The 19,212-nt window shown below is 40.2% G+C and overlaps 1 long non-coding RNA gene, 2 other non-coding genes and 1 pseudogene across 3 annotated transcripts in view; 1 reads left to right on the forward strand and 3 right to left on the reverse strand.

Annotated features, from left to right (window-relative positions):
• The window catches only part of LOC140506371 (uncharacterized), a 129,475-nt gene that overhangs the window by 13,289 nt on the left and 96,974 nt on the right, over positions 1–19,212 (reverse strand). Inside the window, exon 3 of the long non-coding RNA XR_011967902.1 lies at positions 1,551–1,725. This is a non-coding gene — a long non-coding RNA (uncharacterized lncRNA). The remainder of the gene's footprint in view (positions 1–1,550; positions 1,726–19,212) is intronic.
• LOC140509319 (U1 spliceosomal RNA) lies at positions 3,036–3,199 on the reverse strand. Its single transcript, XR_011968650.1, has one exon. It is a non-coding gene; the product is annotated as a U1 spliceosomal RNA (small nuclear RNA).
• LOC140509363 (U1 spliceosomal RNA) lies at positions 14,098–14,261 on the reverse strand. Its single transcript, XR_011968689.1, has one exon. It is a non-coding gene; the product is annotated as a U1 spliceosomal RNA (small nuclear RNA).
• On the forward strand, positions 15,685–18,843 carry LOC140506369 (nucleophosmin pseudogene; annotated as a pseudogene).

Genomic DNA, 19,212 nt, shown 5'->3' on the forward strand with positions numbered 1-19,212 from the left:
TTGGAAAGCAGTGTTCTTTTTGGGAACAATTTTGTATATGAAGATAAATCCAGTAGTTGTTCCCAAGAAGTTCATTTTGGGAGTGCTTTCAACTTACTCTGTGTTCTATGAAGCTCAGCATTAAACACAAAAACTTTTATTTCATGTAGTTAAGATATATTTCCTTAAGCCTCTGTCTACCACAGGTTGGTGGAGGTAAGAAAGATAAAATCCATTAGGTAAGGAATGAGCTTCCTTGTTTCCCTGTTAAACTTTATTTTTAAGTTCCTGAAAGTTACACAATAACATTCAATCAGAAGGTCTTATTGTGTTCATCCTTCACTGCCAAAGAAGACCATGCCGTCAGAGAAATGATGGCATGACTTGCATTTCACTTTGTTTTGAGGAAGGGAGGGCTGTGCAGGTCACCAGCCTCACTTCTCCTTTGGAGCCATCTGGATCCAGTGACCAGATATTCATCAGGAAGACTGGAGGTGGCCCAGGATGCAGTGGGAGACCTTGGTCCTTTTAGGCCAAGGCCAATTCAGGTACTCACTTAGTGTGAGGTAATACCCATTCAGTGAATAGGCCTATTTAAGAAGTAGTCAGAGGATGGAGGCAAAGAAAAATAACTAAATCAGGCTAGGAGGGAAACAGCAACAGTTGCTATTTATAATTGTTCTTAAGCCAGGAGGGTCCAGAAAACAGCCCTTAAGTGGAGCTTGGGCAGGGACAGTCAGAAGGACAAACATCAGCTTAAAGAAAGGAGAGTGTATGAGTTAATTGTTCAAGAAATCCCTCTGCTTCGAGGGTTTCCCCAGGTATTTTCAGGGTTGTTCATTCACCTTTGGTATCTACCTAACATTCAGCTCTCATTTATGCCTTGGAGAAGTTGTAGCAAATGCAGTGGCTACCTCCCAGGCTGGGCAACAAGCCAATAGTTAGAGGGTAACTGATCAGCAACAAACCCTTCCTTGAGTTGGGGGCAGAGTTACCCCAAGTTTATGAAGACCTCCCCCCACCGTACGGGCAGATGAGAAGAATTTGTTCTAGTGGCCCTGAAGACAACTAAAATAGGCACTGTTAGTTTGCTTAGAACTTGGTCAGACATGGAAGATGCCAAGATCATGACCTGCTGCACTCTGGGTCATCTCAAGTTGTCTTGATTTTTTTTTGTCTTGCCACTGGACTTCAGTGACTGGATGATAGAGTGAGGCTGACGACTTTGTGCAACTCCCTCACTTAAATCCAATTCACACAGGACTCAAGACATTAACCCTCCACATCACTGGCCCTCTTCAAAAACGAAGGACAAACAAGATCTTTGCTAGGAAAGGATGAGCAAGGACTGCTACCACAATCCTGGCACCTCAGAAGCAACATTTGGGACAAAACCTATAAAGTTTCAGTCCCAGGGGGTTTCAAGCCACAGTTTACAGGACACCTTCATACCCCAGGCCCTCGATTCCCTGGTCATCTCAGGCACTTCTACTCAGGGTCACTCACCCAATTTCCTTCACAATCAGGTAACACTGCTGTTTGCTAGTTGCACATAGTTCCACCCTCATTACCTAAAGGATGTTCTTTGTCCTATTCCTGCTGGTTTCGAATCCCATTGTGTCTTTGGGAACTTCTGTTCAGGTTCTTCCCTTCTGTCCAAGACATCTTTGTCCATCACCAGTTGGGGGGCGGGGATGGGGAGGAAGACTTCTTTAGCATTAATAGCACAATAGTGACAGGAAGGACCTGTGGAGAAAGACTTTTTATAAATATAACTAATTTTTAGTTTTCAACATTCATTTCATAAGATTTTGAGTTTTAAATTTTCTCCCCCTCCCCAACGCTGCATGCAATCTGAAATAGACTCTACTTATATATTCATATTAAATATATTTTCACATTAGTTGTGATATAAAGAAGAATTAGTACTAAAGGGAACAACCATGAGAAAGGAGAAACAAAACAAGAGAAAAGGCGAGCAAATAGTACGCTTCTATCTGTATTCAGATTCCAAAGGTCTTTCTCTGGATGTGGTTAGCAATTTCCATCGAGTCTTTTGGAGTTGTCTTAGAGCTTTGCATTGCTGAGAAGAGCTAAGTCTATCAAAGTTAGTCATTGCACAATGTGGTTGCTACATGTGTACATGTTCTCCTGGAGTATCAGTTCGTATAGAAAGACTATTTTAAAAGATAATATTCTCTTATTATATGTTTAAAATAATTTAAATTGTTTAAAAAGTCATGAGTTCCAAATTCTATCCTTCCCTCCCTCCTCTCCCCATTTCCCTGAGACAGTAGGGAATCTAATGTAGGTTATACATGTTCAGTCATGTAAAATATTTCCACATTAGTCATTTTGTACAAGAATAGAAAAGAAAGAAAAGAGTATTCCAACAATATGAGTTCTTTCTCCGGAAGCAGATAGCATTCATGAGCCCTTTGGGATTGTCTTGGATCACTGTTGCTGAGAATAGCTAGTCATTCACAGTTCTTCATTGGACAATGTTGCTGTTAACTGCGTATAATGTTCTGGTTCTGCTTAGTTCATGTAAATCTTTCCAGGTTTTTCTGAAATTATCTGCTTGACATTCCTTTCCTTATAGCCCTATAATATTCCATCACAATCATATACCACGATTAGTTCAGCCATGACCCAATCAATAGACTTCCCCTCAATTTCCAGTTTTAGCCACCACAAAAAGAACTGCTATAAACATTTTATTACAAAGAGGTCCTGTTTCCCTTTCCTTTTTGAAAATCTCTGAGATTAAGACCAACCAAGTGATATTAGTGCTGGAGTCAATTTCAGTATTTCATTATACTCTGGGCATAGCTCCAAATTGCTCTTCAGAATATTTGGATTAGTTAGTTCATTTAACACCAAAAGTCTTCCTGAGAAATAGTGAAAAGTGATATCTATATAAGAGCTGTACCTATCTTGCAAGAAGTTATTACTTTTGAGGAACCCAATCTCAACATATACAATGAAATAGCGATGACGTGAATTTGCTAAAAAACTCAAAGGTAGAATAAATATGTCTTTTGAAAACTGAATATCAGGGGATAGCGCGAACGCAGTCCCCCACTACCACAAATTATGCAGTCGAGTTTCCCGCATTTGGGGAAATCGCAGGGGTCAGCCCATCCGGAGTGCAATGGATAAGCCTCGCCCTGGGGAAACCACCTTCGTGATCATGGAATCACCCCTGCCAGGTAAGTATGCTATTCCATGCCACACTCCATCACTCCTTTGCCACACACACACTCAACACACATGATCACACCCGCGACACTTTCATTTTCTTACCAATACACTCTATCCATACACAACCAACGCCCACCGGCGTGTGCTTCAACCCTCAAAAGTCCCTCAAACCTTGAAATCCACCTTTTCCTGATGCACTATCTGCTTAGAGAAAAATGTCCACAGAGAATACTCATCTGCATAACGATCTATCCCTTGCTGACGTCATTCACCAAACCTGCCACACGAGAGACCGCCATCTATTGGCTGATCAGCTGAATTTGACTGGAGCACCGACATAGACTTCCAACACAGAACAGGAATTTGACAGCATGGAGCATGGGCTCTTGGGAAAAACAGAGAAGCAATTGGGTCTCTTCAGCAATTTTTATGCAACAGACCATAATACTTCCTTGGTGATCTATTCATAATCGAAGTTCACCTCTGATGTTCACTTCTTTAGATTTTATATTCCACTTTTAATACCACCAGGTATTTCATGATTTATCCCTCTAAAATGTGACTCGTGATTGAAGCTACCTGCAAATCTGTTTACTTAATCCTTAGGTGAATTAAATGTTTGACCTCTACCTTGCCTATAAAAGAGTAGAAGGAGTAAAGAATGAATCTTCTGCCTCTGGTTGTAGAGATAGACATTGGACTGAGTTTAAAACAAGCACATCCATACTTTTATTTTTTAGCAATAAATTTGATAGGTCCAGGATCTGGAGGGGCAGTACTATCAGACTTTGTAATCTTGGATAATGAGATCTATGCTCTCACCATCATAGTCATTACCATTACCTCTAAGAATACATAAATCTAACCTTCTAATTAGCCAGAGCTGATAAAATAAGGAAATACCAAATAGTTTGTCAGCATCTGACTTAGGGAGGCTACAATTTTATTGGAACACACTTGCAGAGGAGTGCTTTGGAAGGATGGGATATGACCAATGACACAATATGAGTGTGGAACTTCATTAGACAGAGTAGAGACACAGAGAGGTAGATAGGTAGATACATACATATATATATACATGGATAAGTAGACAAATGCATAAATAGATACATATACATGTACTCATACATACACACACTATACATCCATATATATATATGAGAAATGATTCACTGAGGACCCCTATTCAAACTCGTCAGTATTAGTTCATTATGATTTTATAAGAGGTAATGATTGTTAGTAATTATTTTAGTATATTCATCTAGTAATACATACCTAGTCAGTCACCCAATAACAGGTATAAGAATAAGCAATGTTATTAATCCTTACTTTGTATGTTACAGAGGAATATAGATTCTAATAGAGAGGCCCTATAATAGGCCTCCAATTTTAATGTAGTGTTCATTGCTTGTTTACCAGTTATGGAGCTCACATGAGCAACCACAAAAATGCTGACAAAGATATCTACATCCTGTTTTGCTCAAATTCCACGGGTGTGGTGTCATGGTATGGAAAGAACATGCCCCATGTTCTTGAAGCACATGTATAGCTTGTACCATCTTTTCCTGCCTAACTTAAGGAGGAGCCCATCCATTTTGTGACCATTCAGTCAATGGAGATATTCCTTGCTTCACCCAACTTGTGACTCTGCTGACAGATCATTTTTGCTTAATATACCTTATGCATCATATGTCAACCAATGGGATTCTGTATTTTGCATAGCTGCTTTCAAATATCTAGGCAAACCCTGTTAAAAAAACAAGGTCCTAGGATAAAAAGGCATCTTAGATCGTGAGGAAGATCTGAGGTCTGTTTCATTAGAGGGGACCATGGATCCTTTAACAAAATGCCATTGGTTCAGAACTCTGCCTCAGTTTCTTTTATTGTAGATTGGACGATTTTAATTGCCACATGTACATATGTGTTTTGTACATTACCAAGTGAGTGTACACTAAATTAATTTTAAAGAAAGGTATTTCTTTTTATCTTGGCAAAGTTGAAAAATTCCTTGTTATGATCCAAAAAGAGAAGTGACTTTATATCTTTTCCATGAAGAAAGTTATTCTAGGATAGCTAGGTAGAGCACCAGCCATGGAGTAAAGAGTTCAAATCTGACCATTTATGTTTCATCTGGTTTTTCTTTTTACATATCATTATTTATATGTAAATTTACATTTATGTATTTTAAACTCTTGTTTACGAATTTTACTACTACCAGGTAGTTATGGGTTAAAAATTCTGAAAAGAATCAGCATGTATTAAAAATACCTCAATATCTGTGCATTTTAAACATGAATTGAATAAAAATAAGACAGTATATCTCATTCAACTTGTCCTACTGGTCCTACCTCCATGATGTGACTATTTAACTCTTCCTGCCAGTGTTGCACACTTGAAAGAGCAGAATATCCCCTGGACTAGTAGTTACAGGACCAAGGTCTAAATCTCACCTGTGCCACAACTACTTGTGTGGGGATATCATTGGGGATATCATTAAACTCACCTGACCCTCAGGTTCTTCAACTGGAAAATGAGGAGGCTGTATTAAGGTGGCCCAAAAGGCCCCTTTCAGCTCAAGATCCTGCCAGCTTTATTGACTACATGCCAGTAATAATGGGGCAAAGACAACTAAAAAGAGACCAATAGCCAAATAAATATGTAAAGATCAGGAAAATTCAATGGCTTTGGACTACAGGCACACCACTTATGGAGAAGTTAGAGGCCAGATTTCTGGGGCCCTAGTAGGTAGGAGAGGAGGCTCCCATTCATAGAACCTTAGTCCACCTTCAGAGGTCAGCATGCCCTCCCAACATAGTTTGACCTCTCTTGAAAGGCACCTGGGGGGAAAACAGCTAAGCAGAACCCTCCATCTTCATCAGAGGCTAGTGGGACAGCCTGGGGAGGGATGTATGGCAGGCTGCTAGAAAGCACAACCTCTCCCACTTGGTTATCTCTGTAAGTTGGCACCTAGGTACCTAGGCTTTTGATAGGGAGATAACTACAGGTTTTTGTTCAGGTTCTTTCCTCAGTTTAAGGAGAGATCAAGGATATTGTAAGAAGGGATATTGTTTTTGCTCTTGTTTTACTTCCACAAATATTCTTGAAAAATAGTAAAATTCCTAGGCTGATGGAAGCTTGTGATAAAATAAGCCTGCATAACCTGTTTTGTGAAGATGAAGGTCAGGCACATCTTGGCCTCATGGGGAAAGTAGAAGGGTGGGGCTTGACAAAACAGTTTAGACCCTGGCCTCACTACCTCAGTAATCTGCGTGAGGAGGGAATATAGGGAAAGAAAGTCAGGAATTTAACTAACTCTAACCTTAACCAATAGGACAGAACCATGTAAGTTCTACCCCTGTTTCTATATCAGTGTGGGTGGTCCTAATAAGCACCTTGCTTCCTCTGGAAAAGCTTAAAAATAAACATCTTCTGCCCACTCTGTCTCTGAATTCTTCCAGTGAGAATATGTCTATCACATAAGTCTTCTAGAGGGAACTCTGGAAAGAGAAGCAATGGGTAGCAACAGGTCGACCTGGGCTAACTCCCTGACCTTGCCTGGGAAGTCCTATCATTCCCCAAAGTCGTGTTACTCACAATGAGACATCCTTCCTTCTGCTCCCTCCTCTCCTCAAAATTGTGTAGGACAGATGAATGGAAACACGCAAAATTGAAGTGAGAAGATGAAATTATTAAGCATGGCAGCCAAGAAATGGGCAACTGGGGCTGAGGACGGTGAGAACAAGAATGGGAACTAATAAAGTCTGGTTTTTATCTCACTCTTAAGGGTTGCAGTCTAAGGTTTTGGCTTTTTATTTTAAGTAAATTCTTTTCTCTCTCTCTACCTCCTCCACCAACATTTTCCTTAAAGTCAAAAAAGCAAACAAAAAACTTTGTAACAACTACACACAGTGAAACAAAACAAATTCCCAAATTGGCCATATCCCCCAAAACATTTGTCTCAATCTGCACCTATTAGCTCTCTGAAAAGAGGTAGGTAGAAAGGATTCTGGGAAGATGGTGGGATAGGTTAGAAAATGTTAGACTCTCCAAATTTCCTCCACAAAAAAAGATAGAATATTGTCTCCAAGTAGACTTAGTAATAAATAAAAATCAGGGTAAAGCAGTTGTCCTTCTAAGACTACTCAAGAGGATGCCAGAAAAGATCCAACCTCCAGGGGTAGAGGTTCAGCTCTGAGTGAAGTGCAAATACCTCCAGCCTCTGCAGAATCAACCAACAATAAGGCCTTGGGGCAGCTGGTTTCGAATGGCAGTCTCAATCTCAGGAACTTTCATCTCACGAGCAGTGTGGGGGTCAGACAGTTGAGTTGGAGATGATTGAAAAACTTCCCCTGTGAAAGGATGCCAATCATAGCTGTGCTGATCAGATGAAGTCCCAGGCTGCAATTGTCAGGGGAAAAGGAGCTAGCACATTTCTGGTGAGTGGAGTAGCAGAGTTGGGGGATTCTGCTGACTTTGAGTCCTTGCCAGAGAGGAGTCACTGGTTTCAGTTGCAGGGCAGAGAGTACAACTGAAATTTTCAGCCAGTAGGGGAATTATAGGGAGTAAGAACTTTTTCACGATAGCATGGCTTGGGGATGGAGAGGAGTGGCCAAGGTTGGGCCCTGGGAAAGATCTCAAAAAATGACTGTAAGAAGGTCCTGAGGTTTGGGGCATCATTCCCCCTACTTCAGGACTAGAACTTCATTATACCAATAGCTTCAAAATAATAAACAAACAAACAAACGAATGAATGAATGAAAATGAATAAGCAAAGGAGAAAGAATCCAACCACAAACAGCGACAATGAGGATAGACAAAATCTGGGTTCATATTCAGAGAAAGATAATGGAGCTTAAAAACCACTATTTTTTCAATGAGAAAATTCAAATGGTAACAATCCTAAAAAGAGTTCTTGGAAGAACTTTAAAAATAAAATATGAGAAGTTGAAGAAAATAGGAAAAAAATAAGAGCAATCAAAGAACATCATGAAAAGAAAGTAACCAACTGGAAATAGAGAATCAAAAACTTAAGGAAGAAAATAATTCCTTGAAAACTAGGATTGGGCAAGGGGAAGCTAATGTTGTTATGACACCAAGAAATAATAAAATAATATCAAGAAAAAGAGAAGAGAATGTGAAACATCTCATCAGAAAAACTGATCTGGAGAACAGACTGAGGAGAGACAATGTAAGAATAGTTGGACTACCTGGAAGTTACAATCCAAAAAAGAATCTTGTTACAATGTTGCAAGAAATTACTTGGGAAAATTGCCCTGAATTTCTAGAACAAGAAGATAAAGCAGGAATAGAAAAAAAATCCACCAGTCACCACCTGAAAGAAATCCCAGGAGGAAAATTTACAAGAATATCATAACCAAGTATCAAGGGCAAAAAATTGGGGGGAAACTTTCATAGACAAATCTCTCAAATAGGATATGATTGTGATGAGATACTGCTGTGATATAAAAAATGATGAGCTGGTTGATTTGGAAAAACATGGAAAAACTTGGATTTATGAAGGAAGATGCTGGACACCTCCAGAAAAAGAACTGACAAATAGGAATTTGCTTAGTATGGTCTTATCTATGTGTATATACGTACATACATATACATATACGCATATATACGCATGTGTGTTTATGGAAATGGATATGAATATGGGTATGTATGTATGTGTGTGGGGGGCGGGGTATTGTTAACAGGACTTTTACTGAGCCAGTCTCTAACCTGAGAATGCTGGGAGCCAATAAAGCAGGCTTTGAGATGGGAGTGCTAGTAATCAAGTAGTTTAATTAATCAGTTTCAGAGTGAGGAATGTTCTCATGGCTGAAGTATAAGTACAGGTTATGTACTTAAATCACAAATGGGGAAGGAGAGAAGAAGGTGGATTATAAATAGTCATCTAGTGGTTTCCCACAAGAAACCCCCAAGTCCCAAAGTACAGCAAATCTGGAGTCAAGTCTTTTGGGTTCATGACCACCTCCCCTAGAGTACAGAACAAGAGTTCTGTGATGGGAACAAGTTCTACAATCTTTGATTTGCTTCACTTAAGGTCCAGTGATTGAGGGCATTGTCAGAGCTTTAATTAATCAGTTTAAGCTGCATTGTAAGCTCTGACTCCCCAGCCAAAGAGGCAGCTCTTGAGAAAATTAAATTATTAGTATATTCCTTACACATATCATGTTGATTGATATGAAAATTACAAATCATATATATTCAGAGAGAGTGGGAAAATGAAATTAAAAAGTACACAGTAAAAACAAAAGAAAATCTAGAAGGGAGCACAGAAAAACTAGGTTGCATGGAAAACAATGTGTAGAATTTATTACACAGGTTTTTGTGAAATGGAATTTATTGCATTATTGTTTACATTAAATCCTCTCATGTTCTGCTGAGTGCATGGGAACATTCTTTTTTTTTTCTTTCCTCATTTTGTATTTAAGCTTAAAATGAATTAAAAGAAATTTTAAATGAAAATAAAATTAAAAAGAACAAAAGAGTTAGATGGTGTGTTTCATCACTGGTCCTCTGGAATCTTGCCTTGCTACTTCATGGGTCAGAGTTTTTAAATCTTTCAAAGCTGTTTGTCTTTACAATGTTGCTTTTGTCTAAATTGTTCTCCCTAATTCTACTCACTTCATTCCCCGTCACTTTGTATAAGACTTTCCAGGTTTCTTTGAACTATCCCTCTCACCATTACTTATAGCACAACAGGATTCAGGACTCATTCATACTGTAATTTGGTCAGCCATTCTCCATTTGTTGGGCAGTCCCTTAATTAACAATTCTTTCCCATCACCATTCCCAAAAGCTACTATCAATATTTTTGTACCTATGGGTCCTTTTTCTCTTTCTTTGATCCCTTTGAGATACAAGCAAAGTAATGGTATCACTGCATCAGAGGGTATGAAAAGGTAATAATTTGGGGGGCTACTGGAAGAGGCTTTAATATCAGCACTCCATTCAGGATTGATGTTGAAATAAAATAAAGCATTGTTAGGTCACTAAAGAGTTAACAAAAGGAATGGGAACACAGCAAGTATATGCAATAAAAGCTTCTCTGCACATGGTTCTCCCAGCTTCCACAGAGGAGGTCATCTCTGGTGACCAGGGCCAAATATCATGAAGGGCATGGTGGCTTCAGAGGTCTTTGAGAATCCAAAGAGTCTGTAGGGTCTAGACTCCTAGTGACTGGGACTTTGTATGCCTTCAGGTGGTCAGGAAGATGAATCAGAAATCAAAATCCTGGGGCAGCTTTGACTCCTTTTAAGGAAAGTTAATCCATGTAGGAGGATGAAAAGAGCAGAGGACTTTGTCTACATTCCATTGTGGTCAAGGGGGAAGAAGATGAGTCTGGGAAATGCTGGTAAAATTCATCACATCACATACCTTCATACAACATATACTACCCAGGGGATCTCTTGATTTACTTTGGTTTCTCTTGTTTAGGCTAATTTGGCTTTTCCTGCTTTTGACCTCTTAAATATTAAGAAATATGAACGTTAAAAAAAAAAAGGTGCAGGATCCCAGGACAATTCCCATCTATTTCCTTTTTTTAAACTAAATACTTAATGTATTTATTTTCAGTTTTCAACATTCACATCCATAAGTTTTAAAATTTCTCCCCTTCCTTCCTCCCTCCCTCTCCAAGATGGCATGCAATCTGATATGGGCTCTATATATACATTACTATTAAACACATTTTCAAATTAGTCATGTTGCATAAAAGAATTATAACAAATGGGAGGAACCATGAAAAACAAAGCAAAACAAAAGAAAAAAGTCTGAATGGGAAAGGGTCCCACATGTACAAAAATATTTATAATAGCTCTCTTTGTGATGGCCAAAAACTGGAAATCAAGGGGATGCCCATCAATTGGGGAATGGCTGAAGAAGTTGTGACATATGAATGTAATGGAATACTATTGTGCTATGAGAAACGATGAACAGGAAGACTTCAGAGAAGCCTGGAAAGACTTATATGAACTGATGCTGAGTGAAAGGAGCAGGACCAGGAGAACTTAGTGTGCCAGGACTTTTTCTGGTAGATTTACTACTTCATTGAAATTCATGGACTTACAAGATTCCAATGGACTCTTGAGGCAAAGTGCCTTCCATATCCAGAGAAAGAACTATGGAATTGGATCATAGATGCAAACAGACCATTTTCTTTTGTATTGTGTTTTGTTTTGTTTTATGGTTTCTCCCATTCATTTCAATTCTTCTATGCCACATGCATTTAATAGGAATGTATATGTAGAACCTATATAAGATTGCATGCCATCTCAGGCAGGGAGTAGAAAGGGAGGGGGGAATGAAGGGGAGAGAGTGGAATAAATCTAAGATATATGGAAGTGAAACACTGGAAACAAATAAAATAATTCAATTTTAAAAAGAAAAAGAAAAAAAAAGTCTGCTTCACTCTGCAATCCAACTCCATAGTTCTTTCTCTGGATATGGGTGGCATTTTCCATCATGAGTCCTTTGGAAAAGTTTTAGGTCCTTGCATTGCTAAGAACTCTTTCTTCCCTTTTAAGGAAAAGCAAGAGTGACCAGAAAAAATCTCTGCTTGGTGGGGAGGGTGCAGGATTATGTACACCTTGCTTTCTTCAATAAGTTAGGCTCTAGTGAAGTTGGAAGTGGGTCAGAAGTTTTATATGTAAAAGTAACAGTAAAAGGTTTCTAAACACCAACAACCAAAAATTAATTCAAAATCAAATGCGTAATAAATCTGAAGTGTTTCAGGCAGCACTTGTCCATGTTGTTGCACTGCTCAACTTCACTTCAGCCTTGGTTCTGAACCCAAAGCATGTGCTCTTTGCACTTGGAGAGCCCTCAGGCACTCAACAAATAGCCTAATGCAAAAAGAGGGATTTGAGTAGGGTCATACAGCTGGTAAATATCTGAGGCCATATTTGAATTCAGGAAATGAGTCTAGGCCCAGCATTCTATTCACTTCACCATCTAGATGCCTGTTATATAAATATTACATATTCATTAACAATATATTTTACGGTACTATATATGTATGCAATTTTTAATGTTTTTCAAAAGGCACATATATACATTTATTTTAACATCTTTTTTACAATTTCTTTTAATAGCTGCTATACTCAATTCTCGGTGTTTCCCCACCTCCTCTTTCTGGTCCAAAGGATGGTTCCTCTTTTTTTTTTTTTTTTTAAATATAGATATATAGCTATACACACACATATGTGTATATATATCTTTACTATTTAGTATCATTAAGTGTCTGCTCACTAAAGCATCAAATATTCTTATGAATTGATTTGGGAGGGCACAAGAATTCATATAGTGGTTGCTTTGTTTGCTAAGCAGTTTTACAAATATTTCATTTGACACAACATTCTTTTGAGATACGTACGGATTATGTCCTTTTTACAGTTGAGGAAACTGAGGCAAACAAAGGTTAATTGACTTGCCCAGGGTTACAGAGCTCATGAGTATCTCTGGCTATACTTGAATTCCTGTCTTCCTAACTCCAGCACAGTATTTTCACTCATATCTATCTGTTTATTTTATTGTTTTTAATTTTTTGATAGACATAAATATTCATACTATTTTACATAGGCTAATGATTAGATTAAAGTTAATAAGGAGGAAATAGGGTAGGGAATTATCAATAGAATAAGGTAAACAAAATAGATTTCATATTAGTTGATTTTTTTTCTTGAAAGATATGGTAATGGTGCTAGGGACAATGATAGGGAAAGGGATTAGGAATAGAGAAAGAATACTGAAATATGTATAAAATGTTTAGTCATATTAAGAAATTAGGCCTAGTGGAAATTAGATTTAGGATTTATAAAACAGGTTATTTAATACTGACTCCTGACTAATGGCTTTGGGTAAAGATGAGCTTAGTAACTAATAATGATAGATAATATTTATCTAGCAGTTACTATGCTTCAGTCACTGTGCTAAGTACTTTTTCAATTATTATCTCCTTTGATCCTCTCAACAACCCTAGGAGGTAGGTACTATCAACAACCCCAAAAGCAGACATCGGTGAAAAGACTTACTCAAGTGTCTGAGGTCGAATGTGAACTCAGGTCTTCCTTATACAAATGGAACAGAAGTATATTAAAGTGTATTAAAATACCTATGAATGGAAGCCTGCCTTTAGATGTGGAGAATATCAGTTAATAACCAAAGGGAAATTGATTGAATTAAAAAAAAAATACTGAAATGACATTTCCCAATTCTGTGGAGGTCCCTTCAACAAATAGATTCTGTGCTTGAGCAACGTAAAAACACAGCAGTATACGTAGACTTCGAGGCACCTACCAAGGGAACCTATGGACAAGGCATCTGAACACTTGCACTGCTAGCAATTCAAGTCCCCGATTGCGTCTTTTTTTCTGGGAACATTATCCCTGTTCTCCTTGAGCCAGCATTTCTACTAGAAGGATTCCTCACACCCTAGGCCAGTTGGTCTACCCCGACTGAAGCAAAAAAAAAAAAAAAAAAAAAAGACCTTTGTAATGAGCTCAATTCTAGAACCTAAGGAGAACGAATTCCCAAATCCGAATCCAGTTGTTTCTGGAGAGGGAGACCTCCCATTTTTTAGCTGAAGCCAAAAGTAAAAACACAGGCGAGATTAGAAAGCTTTTACATCCATCGTTTTGACAACGGGTGTGTATTCTGTATTTACTTTTCTCTTACGCTAACTGACGTATTTGCGCATTTTCATGCCCTCTGACAAACCGTAAACAGAAGAGAATTAAGAAAGAAAAAAAAGATACTTCAGGATGCAAAACATAAAGAAACGAAATGAGAACCGCAGCCAGGAAATACTCTTGACAACGTAGGCAACACAGACACGAAAAACTGCCAAAACCACCTTGAGAAACGTAGTAACACGAAACTGTCTGTCTTTTGCAAACTAAATGCCAGGGGAGAGCGCGAACGCAGTCCCCCACTACCACAAATTATGCAGTCGAGTTTCCCGCATTTGGGGAAATCGCAGGGGTCAGCCCATCCGGAGTGCAATGGATAAGCCTCGCCCTGGGGAAACCACCTTCGTGATCATGGAATCACCCCTGCCAGGTAAGTATGCTACACACCGCCTTGCACGCCCTCTCCCTCACCACACACGCACACTACACATATGCCAACGCGCACACAGAACTTACGCTTCACCTACGCCAAACATAACCCTCAAACATCACAAACATATCCACAATTTCTAACCAGAACAACACAACGATTACCCTCAAACCCTGGAAATCTACGTATTCCAGGAGAGAAAAACGGGCCCGTAACTCTCCTCATCTGCATACCACCTCCCCCTTCGTGACGTCACCCACCCAGTCTGCCACACACCGCCTGCTAACCCGCGGCATAGAAGCACAGGAAACCACGCGGACTCTATGGCCAGTTTGGCATCGCCTCAGCCTAACCGCGTGTGACTGGCTTCGCTTTCCGTTTCTCCCTGCCCTCTTCCCTTTCTACGGCAACCATCCAAATTTACCGAAATAGTAAAAGGAGCTGTCCGTTTGCCTCGATTCTCCTCCCTTCTCTCGACTTTTCCCAACCGGGCCCGGATCAAGCCGCGCCTCTCCCAGGAAGCCGTTTCCAAATAACGCAGCCTCCGACCCTGGCAACGCACGCCGGGCCTGGGCGTCCCCTCCCGCCTCCTGGTCCGAATCCCGCCTCAGCTCTCTCTCCCCTCTGCACCCACCTTCCACCCACCTGCCGAGCTGATTTTCCTGACCGCTCACTACCCTACTGGGTCGACTCCGGTGGCTCTCTTTTGCCGCTGGGATACAATACAAACTCCTCTCGTGATGAAAGCCCTTCACAAGCTGTCCCTAGTCTTCCTTTCTCGTCCAGCCTTATTCCTGCCCTTCTTGCTCTCTACACTTCAGCAGGACTGCCCTGGTTCCTGTCGCTCTCCCAGGAGGCCTTTGCAGGGGGGCTTCTCTCCCATGACTACAAAGCACTCTCTCTTTACTTGCCACTCTTAATATCCCCTCCTTGTTTCAAGATTCGCCTCCGGCACCACCTTCTACAAGACGTCTTTCTAGAGCCTTACCTCCCCCTTCTCCTCCCCCTCCCCCACTTAAAAACGTGTATTGTGTAATATAAATTTGACAGACATCAATGGATGCTTATACTTCCATATGCAAACAAGAGATAACAGCAGATTGCCTATGACGCGCTAAATTGCAGGACACTTTATTCTTTTAAGTATGTAACCATTTCGACGTGCTTCTTCCAAAGCTATCCTGCTCCTCTGGGTTTCCCCTGAACTGCCTTCTTTTTTTTGTAGCACCGTTTGCTAAAATGTTTCATTGATTCTCTTTCCTTTCTTCCTGGTATCATTAGCTCGACTTTACTCACTTGCCCCATTTCCTCCAAGCCTTCTCTTGTGTCAAATAAGCTTACTTTAAACAAAGGCAGCCCCGTTCCTTGCTTCCTTCTTCCTTCTCCTTGGCCCTGTGGGAAACCTATGTTCCGTTCTGCACCTCTGCTAAAAGGTGGGAAGCTCTCCTTTCTGAGATTACCTTTTCATTTTGCATATATTCTGTTTGTACCTTTTGTACACTTTGTCTCACATACAACAAGTAGCCGTTCAAGAGATACTTTTTGATTTACTGACTATAGTTTGAGAATAAAGAGAAAGTAAATGAAACTGATTTCTTCATGCTACCAGAATATTGCCTTTTTCCCTTGATAGTATTGTTTCCAATTACATGTAAAGATAGTTTTCAACATTCAGTTTTGTAAAATTTTGAGTTCCAAAATACTATGCTTTGATCTGCATCCAGACTCCACAGTTCTTTCTCTGGATGTGGATAGCATTTTCCATAAGGAGTCTTTTGAAATTGTCTTGGATCCTTGTCATGCTGAGATGAACTAAGTCTATCGTAGAAAATCATCCAACAATGTTGCTGTTGCTGCCTACAATGTTCTTCTGGTTCTGCTCACTTCACTCACCACCATAAACTGATTTGTTTTTTGCAGAGGTAAGCAAACACATACATCCACACATAAACAATGTTGTCATTACACCATGTGATCAGACCACAAATGATTCACTTCCAATGGAGTCCTTCTGTTGAGATTTAGGGGTGCTAGGACTCTGAAATGGTGACAGTTGGGTCCTGCCTGAATGAATTCTACCCAAGCTTTCTTGCAGCCAAAGAAAAGCAGAGTTCATCTGTGTTTGTCCGACTCATTGCTCTCCTCTCAACACTGCCCTTCTCTCCTCAGTATCGCCACTCCAGTGGAGGACTTAATGGAAATGGATATGAGCCCCCTCTGGCCCCAGAATTTCCTCTTTGGTTGTGAACTAAAGGCTGACAAAGATTATCATTTTAAGGTAGATAATGATGAAAATGAGCTCCAGTTGTCCTTGAAGACTGTGAGTTTAGGGGCTGGTGCAAAAGATGAACTGCATATTGTTAAAGCAGAGGCACTGAACTATGAAGGCAATCCAATTAAAGTAACACGGACATCTTTGAAAATGTCTGTGCAGCCTACAATTTCTCTAGGTGGCTTTGAGATTACACCACCAGCAGTTTTGCGGTTGAAATGTGGTTCGGAGCCTGTATATGTGAGTGGCCAGCACCTAAGTAGCCCTGGAGGAAGATGCAGAATCAGATGATGAAGAGGAAGATGATATGAAACGCTTAAATATGTCTGGCAAATGATCTGCTCCTGGAGTTGGTAGCAAGGTTCCACAGAAAAAAGTAAAACTGTCTGAAGAAGATGAAGATGATGATGAAGAAGATGATGACTTTGAAGATGAGGAAAGTGAAGAAAAGACCCCTCCAGTGAAAAAATCTGCTCATGATGCTGTAGCAAAAAATGCACAAAAATCAAACCAGAATGGAAAAGATTCAAAGCCATCCACAACAAATCAAAAGGTCAAGAATCCTTCAAAAAGCAAGACAAGACTCCCAAAGGACCTACTTCTCTAGAGGATATTAAAGCAAAAATGCAGGCAAGTATTGAAAAGGGTGGTTCCCTCCCAAAAGTGGAAGGCAAATTCATCAGCTATGTAAAGAATTGCTTCCGGATGTCTGATCAGGAGGCTATTCAAGATCTCTGGCTGTGGAAGAAATCTCTTTAAGGAAAAAGTTTGAACAGTTTGTTTGTTGGGGGTGTAAGCTCAGTTTTCACATGGACAGTCTTGGGCAGGTAAAAGTGGGGACTTCTAAACCTCAGAGTTCTCACGAGGCCCCCCAGGGAACAGCTGGGGATTGAGGTGTGAAACACGGGCTATCTTGTGTATTTCCACCTCTTCTCAGTGGGAAACTTGCTGGGGAGAGCATCCCACCCTTGTGATTGGTCTGTGGTCTGAGCACACCTGTTGTTAATTAGCTAGGGGCTGAGAGCAGGCACGGTATTCACGTGCAAACTATGCGGTGGGAGAGCTTAAGTAGGGACAGGAAAGCCTGAAGGTGCTCTTCTTGCTGTGGGGCCCTTAGAGGGAAGAGGGTCCCTCCCCTCTTCTGCTCCCATCCTCTTGCTGTATGATCCTTGCCCCTTGGGAGGAGGAGGATTCCTTTCTCCTGAGGAAGAACTCACCCTGCATATGGATATGTAACTAAGACCCTGAATAAAGCCTAACCCTTGTTTGACTCTGGAAAGTCTCTTCTCTCAATACGTTTATCCGGTTGGCCACCGAAGACCTGGATGAAAGGTAAGAAGACTCGGGTAGCCCATCGGCCTCTAGGCTGAACATTTGTTAAAATTTTCCATCTTATTTCTGTAACAGTTGATATCTGGTTATCCTTTTTATAATGCAGAGTAAGAACTTTCCCTACCATGTCTGATAAATGTCATCCAGATCACTTTGCCAAGAATGTGTTGTCCAAAATGCCTGTTTAGTTTTCAAAGATGGAACTCCACCCTTTGCTTCATTTAAGTATGTATGGAACGTTATGTTAGGGCATAGCAGTAGTGGTGGTCATACAAATGGAAATGAAGGGGAGACAAAAGTATACATGTAAATTCAGTATTTTAATAAAAAAAGAAAAGAAAAACAGAGTTCATTAAGGATCTGCCATATTGGGTCGACTCTTGGAATCTGAACATAAGCTAGACTCTAGATATCTGAGTATTTGTGACACTTGTATTGGCAAGCAGTCAAAATGAATCTGAGCACTTTCAAGGAGGCAAGATGGATCTTACATACGGAAAGACTACCAGAGATCTACAGTCAGCCAAATAGTCTGGAGTCACTGGAAGGGGAGGGGGGGATCTAGGAAGGGTCTTGATGGGAGTGACCAGCAAGTAGCCTGAGGTGACTAGAGGTCAGGTATCAGGAACCAAGAGAATGGGATTTTGATAGGATCAAGGGTGGAAGTAGCCTGACTTAATCTGGAGATAACAGAAATTTGGGTTTAGTGTTAATGAAAAGCTTGTGGCCCCTAACAACCTCAGATCTAGTGGGAAGATCCAAGGAGAGTTCCAAGGGGCACCCAGACTCATCACTCCCTCTTCTCCATTCATTTTTGTGTGATTTTTTAACTTCTTGCTCCCAGTGTTTCAGAAAACATAAGATTTCTGACAGGGCAAAGAACTCTATTCTTCCAAGTTTTCTAACTCATGAGATCTAACAGAAGCTACATTAGGGTGACCTAAAGTTCATTATGCCAATCCACATGATACCAGGGACCATGCCTCATTGGGAAGACACTAGTCTCAACTGATAAGTTAGCAGTATGATAGGTTATTCCTATCTAGACAAGATGAATATCCCCCAGGAGAATTTTCCAGAATACTTGCTACTCAGAACAATAGGAGGACAATTGAGGTAACTGAGACCCAAATTTCTAGCTTTCGATTCCTGAGCACACTGACCATAGCCTCCAACTAGTCTAGGAGCAAAAGATAGAGTCCCTTCTTATGTTTTCTCTTTTGATTTTGCTGGTCACAGCAGTATCTCCAAGTACTGCCATCCTGAAAGAACAATGCAGAATAGTAATTTTAGATGAAACCACTTAATTAGAAGCACCAATGAAACACACAAGGAGAACATTTTTGCCTCAAAAC

The sequence above is a fragment of the Notamacropus eugenii genome, chromosome 5 (genome assembly GCF_028372415.1).
Source record: "Notamacropus eugenii isolate mMacEug1 chromosome 5, mMacEug1.pri_v2, whole genome shotgun sequence".
In the NCBI taxonomy this organism is placed as follows: domain Eukaryota; kingdom Metazoa; phylum Chordata; class Mammalia; order Diprotodontia; family Macropodidae; genus Notamacropus; species Notamacropus eugenii.